At 45.0% G+C, this 10,268-nt stretch overlaps 1 long non-coding RNA gene across 1 annotated transcript; it reads right to left on the bottom strand.

Annotated features, from left to right (window-relative positions):
* Nucleotides 1-7,684: 7,684 nt before the first annotated feature.
* Nucleotides 7,685-9,862, bottom strand: LOC307201693. Its single transcript, XR_013832741.1, has 2 exons — nt 8,892-9,862; nt 7,685-8,349 (listed from the first exon to the last, which is right to left on the bottom strand). It is a non-coding gene; the product is annotated as an uncharacterized lncRNA (long non-coding RNA).
* Nucleotides 9,863-10,268: the final 406 nt, after the last annotated feature.

The raw sequence follows: 10,268 nt of genomic DNA, 5'->3' as shown, positions 1-10,268 counted from the left end.
ATCCTAAACCCCTCAAAATTGGTACTCACGAACTTTCCGAAGCCTAAGGGCTTCCTTACAGGGAAACAGCGAATAATGAACTTTGTATCTAGCCTAAATGACATACTGCCAGGAATGGTTAAGTCTAATGATATCACCTCAGTGGAATATCTACATTATGATGGTCACTCAGTGAGAGCACTGACCACTTTTAGGGACCAGAACCTGGCCAAGTTTATTTTTAGGTCAAGACCTGCCTTTTTAAAAGCACGGATAACTATACTTAGGCTCTTTGAAAATAAGGCTCCTTTGGGCCCCCTTTTGAAAACTAAGCAGGCAAATCCTAGAAAGGGGAAACAACTCCCAAAATTCTGGCCTGACAAACAGAATCCGCAATGCCTTGTGAGCAAAGGTGAGGATTCCTTTACTATGGAAGAAAATATCCTAATTGACCAATTCTGGATGTTCCCACCATTAATTCAAACTGACATCTTGGGAAGACTAGACAAGCTAAGAGATAAGCTGGCCGAGAGAGCCTCAGGCAACGAGGTTATTAAGGGGGACCAAAAAAAGACCACAACATGTAACCTTCAGATTAAAGCGGAGATTAACTTTCCACCAAGAGAGAATGTGCCACCCTCCAAGGAGAGCATTCCATCACCCCCCCGAAGGAGAAATATCCCTAAGGTGACCCCACCAGACGTATGGGACAAAATGAGATACCTAGATGATACAGAATTGGGCCAAAATCAGGCCGCAACAGAACATCCACAGAAGGAATTTATGCATAATAAAGATCTGGTGTTCACAAACGTGAGCACTTTGCATCCACCTATTGAAATCATAGAGCGGCTGGATAGCCCGCCATACAAAGACGATAGGCGACCGATACACAAAGCGACAAACCCTAAAAGTACGTTAGCTAATAATTGACAAAGACTCGACTGTGATAAAGCTAATCTTAAATTTTTATCATGGAACATTGCTGGTTGGCTCAACAAGGCAACTGACCAATCATTTGTCAATTTTATTCAAGATCATGATATAGTTTTCCTGCAAGAGACATGGCTAACAGGGGATTTAGATGTAAATGGTTTTGCCTCATTTTCGCTTGCAGGTTCACCAAGCAACAAAGGGGGACGAGTTAAGGGTGGGCTAGGCATTCTAATATCCACAAGGCTGAGAGCATCTTTCATCGAGCTGGAGCCTCTGAGTAGTGTGGCCATGGCATTATTAATGAAATGCAGATATTGCACACTTCTATTGATCAATATATATGCCCCTCCCCAAAGAGGCAAGCAGCTTATCAAAAACATCTGGCATAGGCTAGAATCATATGTCGATGAGCTAATGAATCAAACTCCTGCAGCGGCAGTGCTGCTGGCTGGGGATTTAAATGCCAGAATTGGCCAATCAGACGAGGCGTTATATGCCCATTTCCATGACGTACCTCCCATTTCTGAAGAAGCCCATTTTATTCCCCCTAGGCTCTCAAAAGACAAGGGCTGCAACTATGCAGGCCTATGTCTTCTACGTTTTTCCAACAATCTGGATCTGACTGTATTAAATGGTCGTGTCGACAGAGAACCCAGTGGGGAATTTACATTTATATCCAACATGGGAGCCTCCACTATCGATTACGTCCTGGTGTCATCTAACCTCTTGAGCAGAGCACGGGAATACAAAGTGGTGGAGAGGGTTGACAGCGACCATCTACCGCTCTGTTTAACACTGGATATAAGAAAAGATTTATTTTGCTCTGATAAACTTGTAGCCCCATGTTTCGAAAACATGGAGCTAAGATACTCACGTATTAAATGGTCCAGCAAATTGAGTGATGAAATATCGGAAAGACTTCACTCAGATACTTTTCTTGCTAGAAAGGAGAACCTCGTTAATTCCCCAACTCCTGAGGCTAGATTAGACATGTTCCAGGAACTGATTTCGTCCCTACAACCTTATCTGAGCAACAAAAAACCGCCACGGCAATCTCCACACTCTAATAAATCCAAACCTTGGTTTGACCAAGAATGCATGGCTATGAAACGCCTCCTGCTGGATAAGTACAGGAACTATAGATCAGCCAACCTACCTTCGCTACCATTAGACTGGTTTGAGTTAAAACGCAGTTATAAAGCTTTGATTAACAAGAAAAAGCTCCAGGCACAAAGGAAGGAATGGCAGTGCCTAGTGGAGGCCTCCCAAAAGAAAGATTCTGCCACGTTTTGGAAAACAATTGCAAAAAGCTGGAGAGACTCCCCGATTGAAATCGAATACTCTATACCCGCTGGAGCATGGGAGGCCTATTTCCACTCATTATATTCATCAAATCAACTGGCCCCAGTTCTGCTTCCTGCTTCAAGTGAATTTGGCGAGGAATGGCCCCCTGTAACCACAGAAGAAATTACTGGCCTTATTCAATCTCTTAAATCAGGGAAAGCCCCGGGTGCTGACAATATCCCACCAGAAATTCTTAAGGCAAATGTTGAATGGTGGGCCCCTGTGCTAGCCGCCTTGTTCACTAGTATAAATCAAGCGGCTATTATCCCCGAGGACTGGGGTTTAGCCATCATCATTCCAATATTTAAGAAAGGAAACAGAACTGAGCCAGCTAACTATAGACCAATCAGTCTACTAAGCGTTATTAGCAAACTGTACGCTGCTCATTTATGTGATAAATTGGTGGAGTGGATGGAAAGAGAGCATATTCTATCAGAAGCTCAAGCTGGTTTTAGAGCAAAGCGTTCAACTATAGACCAGGCCCTTGTCCTTCAACACCTGGCAGACAAATACTCTAGAAAAGGGGGGTCTTTATATGCAGCTTTTGTCGATTTTAAATCGGCTTTTGATCTAATACCAAGGGACAGACTCTGGGAAAAGCTTGGCGCTACAAACATAGATAAACGCTTATTACGCCTTATCCGTGGTCTATACGAAAACACCAGGGTGAGGGTAAGATGCGATCGGTCAGGCCATCTAACTAAAGAAATTCAAACGCACTATGGGGTTAAACAAGGATGTGTCCTCGCGCCAACGCTATTTAATTTTTACATCAACTCTCTAGCAGTAAATATGGCGAAAGAAAATGCCCACCCTCCCAAATTGGCAGGTGTGCCCCTCCCGGTGCTTCTGTATGCGGACGATGCAGTCCTACTCTCCTTTTCCTGTGTTGGCTTGAGGAAGCTTTTGAGATCACTTGCTGACTATTGTCAAGCGGAACAATTATCAATAAATTACAGCAAATCTAAAATTATGGTGTTCTCAAAAAAAAGAAGGAAACACAAATGGAGAATTAATGGTCAACCTATTGACCAGGTAGCAACTTTCAAATACCTGGGAATAACTTTTCAGGAAAGGGTCTCGTGGCACCAACAGATGAAAAACGCCATTGCCAACGCAGGAAGGGCCAGTAAAGCCCTTACAAGATTCTTTCATGGGAAAGGGGGAAAATACGTTCCGGCGGCCTCCCAGGTTTTTGCTGCAAAAATACTCCCACAACTCACTTATGGATCCCAGGTCTGCAGTTTTAAAAATTTTGCGCCTATGGAGGCATTTCAAACAAAATTCTATCGGTGTTTATTGGGGATCCCCCCTTGTGTATCTAATATAGCTGTCCGCTTAGAAGTTGGACAACCACCCGTTAACGCACGGCTGTGGATTCTAAAGATACACTACTGGTTAAAACTTATTTTTTCCCCGGCCGGTTTGGCTCCCTTAACACTCTTAGACACCTTTCATTCTACCTGGAAAGCTTCCCTGTTTGAAAAGATAAGAAGCTTGGGATTCTCCCCGCAGATCTTAATAGCGGCAGGATATGAGAGTGCCAGAAGTCAAGTGCTCCAACGCATTAGGGACATAGAGCTGCAATGTCATATGGGCAAAATGGATAAACATGCCACAATTAGAGACTTTGGGAGAGGGTTCTCACCCGCAAATTATCTGGCTGATTTACAAATACCTAAGTACAGACACTCCTTTACCCTGGCCAGATTCAACGTTCTGCCCTCTGCCCTGTTGTTAGGCAGATATGAGGGCAAACCATATGAGTCACGTGTTTGCCCATGTGGCTCATCGGAAGTGGAAACAAGTCTGCATGTATTGCTGCACTGTAGTTATTACGAGGACTTACGTCTGACCTTTATTGCCCCAGTTCTACAAAAGCTTAAAAATAAACCAGAACTCCTATGTATGAGAGCCTTGGTAGAAGATAAGGTCCCTGAAATTACGATCAATGTTGCCAAATTCTGTGTAGCTGCTATTAGGCGCAGGAAACAAGAGCTTTCCAATGTCAATATGCAGGTGAAGGCAAATATTTAATTTTATTTATGCTGTCTAATTTTAAATTGTTGTTATGACCTAATCTGTATTGAAATTGTCCTTTGTTCTTCTGGTGTTATCTTTTGCTGACTAGCTGTACGAGTTAATCTGGTCTGTGACCGTTTAATAAACTTTGATTTGATTTGATTTGATTTGATTTGAAATAAAGAGGAAAGCCATTCGAACAGCCAGGCACTCGTTTGTTCTCATAAACCTCACAGGAAGTCAGATGCACTGGTTTGTTCTTGTAAACCTCGAAAGAAGTCGTCCCTTTTCTATAAACCTAAGGTGCAAGACTTTCATATATTCCACTCAAGTTTTCTGATAGACCTTCGGAGCGAACCTCTGGCCCGCCGCTTATTTTTTTCCCTCCCATGTCAGAGGCTTTCGACACACGACAGGCAGCCATTCAACAGGTGCAAGCTTTAGGCACACACAGATGCAACCAAACGCTCTTCCGAGGGTGAGCCAGCAAGGGAGTGACTCCCTGTGCAAGAGGAACCATTAGCAGCCTCGTGGTTATAAATTTGCACTCCTAGAATAGAAAGGTTGTATATACAGTGGTACCTCAAGTTATGAACAGCCCAGTTAACAAACTTTTTGGATTATGAACACTTCAAACCTGGAACTGCTTGCAAACTTTTTTTGGTAGACAAACGAGGCCTCAGTAGGCCGTGCCGCTGCCTGGAGCCAGGGCCTGGTGCCTTCGTGGGCTCCATTTGGCCTCCACTGCTGGGCTCCGCCCGCAGGAGGCCCAGCACCCTGGTGAGGAACACTTCTCTAACCAAGAACAAGAGCGAAGTCCAGCGGTGAACCTGGTAAGTGAACCTGGGATGAAAAGCACCAGCCCTTTACCAGCCCTCGCCTCACCCCCAGTTAGTAGCAAGTTGGGTGGCACCTGGCCAGGTAAGCCCACCCACCCTGTGGGAGGGGGTGAGTGGGGAGTTTTGAGATTCTGTCTTGTTCCTTTGTTTATGGGAGTTTGCAAGGGACGGAATGGCAGGAGAGGAGTCACAGACTGTAAATCTGGAAGAGGACGCCGACCCCCCATCTAAACAATGACTATCATCAGTGCAGGTAAGAAAAAAAAATCACGTTTTCGGACTTCCGGGTTAGCGCGATCCGAGTAATGGCGGATTCCCTCCGAGCTCCGGAGGGAATCGGCTCCATTGCAAACGGGTCTCACCGCGACGGCGACGCGGGGACCCTTAGAAACCGCAGGCGCGGAAGCCTGCGGACCTGGTGACTCGGCGGGCACCTAAAGCGCCCCCCCGACCCACGAAGAGCCTTTTTAAAGGCTGCGGAGAGGGTACGGGGAGTGGCGTGGTGCTGTGAGTAGACCGCTACTGCAGTGGAGCGAAGCCGCGAGCCATGGCCGGAGACCGCTGACTTTCTTCCCTGAAATTCGGACTCTAATTAATCCGTGAGTAGATTGGAATTTGGACTTTAAAAAGCTTATCCTTGAATTCGGCACGATCGGGGGATGTGCTAAAGGGAAGTCCGCACCCCCCTGCCTACAGAAAATTTAAAGCAAAGATCGGAGAACTAAGGTGGAGAGTTCTTTCCTTGGTGTTCTGTAAAAGATAAGATTTGCATGAATTTGACAGAAGAAGATGTGTGCTGGAGAGTAAGAGTGATTTTTTAGAAGTTTGTCTTTTTTGAACCCCCCCAGACCCGGGGGTGTCCTTTTATGTGAGCTGGAGAACAAGGAACGAGGAGTTTGACAGCTGTCAAAGGAGCTGTCAAACGGGCAGCGAAAGTGAAAAACTCTATTATTTAATACTTTTTGGACTTAATTTGTTACATTCGAACTAAAGTGGTTGGAAACAAAGTAGGGAAATAACAAAGTAAAGGACTATTGGAAAAGATTACTAAGTAACTAGAATCCCCCTAGGGGAAACATTGAAACATTGCAATGGCTGCAGATGGAAAACTACAGGCAGAGCTAGAAAGAATGTTTTTTCTTGTGGGAAAACTGGAGGAGCAGACTACGGTCATGAGTAAACAACTCATAACCTTGAACTCTAAAATAAATGACTCTGCTGAAGGTACAATGGATTTGACTGTGGAAAAGTCTGCAGCTGAATCAGAAGAGATAACTTTGGAACAGGGGGAGAGCGAGCAAGGGCTAGTACAGATGGAGACTACCAACCACAAGCCTACATTGTTAGAATACAAAGAAGAAGACCCTTGGACTACAAATCTGCGAAAGATGCGAAAGAGGAGGGAGGAAGCCCCTGGAACATCTGGAATACCTGATTTTAAAAGAAATAAGAAATACGACTGGGGCTTCCTATTTGAGTATGGACTGGTTGATCTTCTGCAGCAGCTGGTGTCAAGTACTTTGGATGGAAGAAATTCTGATGAGACTGAGCTGAAATTTCCCCGAAACCTGAGGACCAATGAGGAGGGTTACCAACAAGATCGGCAAAGAGAGACTGACAAGGACTTAAAGGCCTCAGATGTGAGGAACCCAGGCTAAAAACTGTTGTTATGGATGGGGGGACATTTGGAAGGGACAGAAACCGGGGCTGGGGGGGGGGAAGGAGAATTTGTTTTTAAATCTTTATGACTTTTGTGTTTGATTATTATGACCTATTTTTAAGATTAAAGGGAAATTCGTGGAAGGAACTCGAGACGACCTTAGGAAAGGCTTTAATGTTTTATAAGAAAATTGGATAAGTAAAATCTGGCTAAGTAAATGGTTTTTTTTAAAAAAAAAACAAAAAAAACATATATAGATAGATATAGTAATAATACGCAATGGATGAGAGATTTGAATTTGCTGAGTTAATGTAACTGAACTAGGATGTATGAAGGGGGGATGGGGGGAGGTCAAGAACTGGGGTTAGGAAAGTAAGGTTATGAAATTTTTATACGTGTTGTCTTTGTCTTTGTGTGTGTATGTCTTTGTGTGTATGTTTGTCTTTGTGTGTGTATGTTTGTCTTTATAAAATGTGAAAATTTAATAAAAATATTTAAAAAAAAAGAAGAAAAAAAATCACGTTTTCATTAAAAAAAAATCATTAATACTGTTTTATTGATTTTACAGTACAGTACATTGTTTATTGCTTTCATTTTACGGATCAATGGCCTCGTTAGATAGTAAAATTCATGTTAAATTGCTGTTTTAGGGGTTGTTTTTCATCGTCTGGAACGGATTAATCCATTTTCCATTACATTCTATGGGAAAGTATGCTTTGGTTTAAGAACGCTTTGGTTTAAGAACGGACTTCCAGAATGGATTAAGTTCGTAAACCGAGGTACCACTGTACTGCTGTTTTGGCTAAGCTTACACATCAGCTGAAGGTTTTGTGAGGCTAAACCAGTGGACTTTGCTGCCATCTGGTGGCTTTTCATAACACCTATGAAGAAGTCACACTTGAAACCACAATGAAGCATGACTTTATTTGGCAATAAAAACAAGTACAGATGCAAAGAAACTTTGGTTTACTTCCAGCTCCTTCCTCTTTGGGGCTTCATTCTTGGATACTCTTTCCTTGCTTTGATGTTCTTTGTGTTTTGCCTCCTATACTTACATCAAACCTCACCTCTCTTTGCGCCCTGGTGCTTTGTTTACAGTTTGCTTTTTATGTAACTGACATGCATTCCGCTTTTGTTATTCTTCCAATCTGAATGAAAAGCAAATTTAAAAATCTGGTGGAATGGAGAGAACAGGTGGGGCATGGTCATTTCTGGATACAAATTCTGTACAAAGGAAGGTTCTGCAGGTGGTGGTGTGTCGGGTGAGGCAGCCTCGTTGCGATTGGGGCTCCTCCCGCTCGATGTGGTTCAATGGTAAAATAACACCATTAAACAAGAACCACCAAAACATTAAATTAACTTTCCAAGATAATACTGTGATTTTAAGTAGAGTTCCTTCATTTTTTTCTTGGTTAGTTTCCCTTGAAGAGATTTTTTGGTACTGTTCTTCATCCAGGATTTGGCCGTGCAGCATATCCAGGACTGCTGCAACATTGGTGGTCCGCTGGATCAGCTGTTCGCGGTGCTGTTCAATGAAATGGCAGTCAGAGGAGCTGGATGGATGAGCATCTGTCACACAAAAGAAGAACAATTCACATTTAAAGGGGGGAAGGTATAGAAGATGCTGCAAGAGACTGACCTCTGGTAGGAGGTGGAGCACCCAGGACTTAGCTTGCCTCCAAGAGCCTCTACTTCTGCAACAATTTTGCTCCTGGGACAGTAGTAATGGAAACCTCACTGGTCTGTCAGCAGCCATGGAAAGGCAAGAGCTGTGTTGGTCTGCTGGCATCCTTGACCAGGACGTGTGATGCCTGGCTTCATATCCTATCTCTGTGGTTATTAACAAAATGACAATTACTAAAACAATTAATACTAACTTACTGAGCTCCAGAAGGAGTTCACCAATATGGGCCACCCCAGCTTATCCACTGACACTATGTCAGTTACCAAGTGCAAAATAGGACTTTGCAGGTGGGCAGATTTGGGTGAGCCACACTTGTTACTTACATATTGTGTTATTCAAAAACCAGGTGAAAAACCTTTCAAACATAAAATTCCACTGACTATCTGCTTTTTAAATCCATGACAACTCGGCTCCCCTCCAGACCCACCTTCAGAATCCTTAGGATGAGGCAATGCTCTCCCCAGCCCCTCCTTATTGTTCCTGGTGGGGGCCAGGAGGTCCTCAGTGCGGTCCTTGCAGTTGATGGCTTCCAGCACCTCGGCGGTCACTACACAATGTTCCTGATATCTCCTGGCTTTGGGCTGTAAAAATGATGTCAAGGGGGAACTTTCTTCACCCCGAGAAGCTCAACGAATTCCTGTAGGTGTCAGGAATTTTACTTATTGAAATATGGCAACCCTATAAAAGGGCTCAACTGTTAAATCACTCTGGGAATCAGTGTGCATTTCCCAAGGACTAACAAGAGCCAGAGATACTTAGGATTCAGTTCCACATGTTTGTTTTCAATGACAATGCCCTAATTTCCTATATTGTTCCATTTGCAAGGAATGTTGCCCTAATCCTTAGGGCTACTTGGTGATAAGAGGACTGAGGAGGAGCCATACTGACAGAGCAAGGGCTGTAGCTCAGTAGTAGAATATCTAATGCAGAAGGTTCCAGAATCAATCCCTTGCTTCTCTAGGCAGGGCTAGGAGAGACTGTCTGAAGCCCTGGAGAGCTCCCGCAAATCATTGTAGATAATACTGAGTGTGAGCTAGACCAATGGATTCATTCAGTGTAAGGCAGCTTCCTATGTGGATAGCTCAGTTAGTTAGAATGCGGTGCTGATGACACAAAGGTTGCAGGTTTGATCCCTGTATGGAAGAGCTATATATTCCTCCATTGCAGGGAGTTGGCCTGCAATGATCAGGGGTCCTCAAACTACGGCCTGTGGGCCATATCTGGCCTGCCAGGGTCCTGAACCCGGTCTGCCTGGCAATTGCCGCTACCACCTGCCATCTTCGGGCGCAAGAGGCAGGCTCCCCCCAGGCCCAGGGAAAACCTCCGCTGCTGCTGCCGCTGCCTCACAGGCTGGACTGGCAATCCCTCTGCCTGCCCGCCTGCTCTCTTGCTGCCACATGCTCACTCTTGCCTCAAAGGCCTTGGCCGGCTCCACCGTAAACGCCGCCCCTACTCATGAGGCCTTTGAGGCCTAGCTGCCTCCCCTTGCCAGGAACGGGTGAGCCCTGCTTGCGGGCCGAGGGAACACGTTCGGCTCCTGCCGGCCTCCACTCGATGCCCCACGGCCTCGGTGCTCACGCAGGGATTCACGGGCTCTCTCGCCTCAGGCAGGTCTGTGGGAAGCCTGTGGGACTCTCCGGCTGCTTGTGGACTACAACTCCCATCAGCCCCCACCAGTGCAACCTGGTAGCAGGGGCTGATGGGAGATGGAGTCCAGGAGCTGCCTGAGGGTCACTGGTTCAGCTTCCCTGGGGTTAGAGCTGGGATGCTGAAGGGAGGCTTTGTTTGCTGGTTGGATTTTGGG

The sequence above is a fragment of the Podarcis cretensis genome, assembly GCF_951804945.1.
Source record: "Podarcis cretensis genome assembly, chromosome: 13".
Classification (NCBI taxonomy): domain Eukaryota; kingdom Metazoa; phylum Chordata; class Lepidosauria; order Squamata; family Lacertidae; genus Podarcis; species Podarcis cretensis.
The sequence above is the reverse complement of the archived record's forward strand: the minus strand, read 5'-3'. Positions and strand labels throughout refer to the sequence as shown.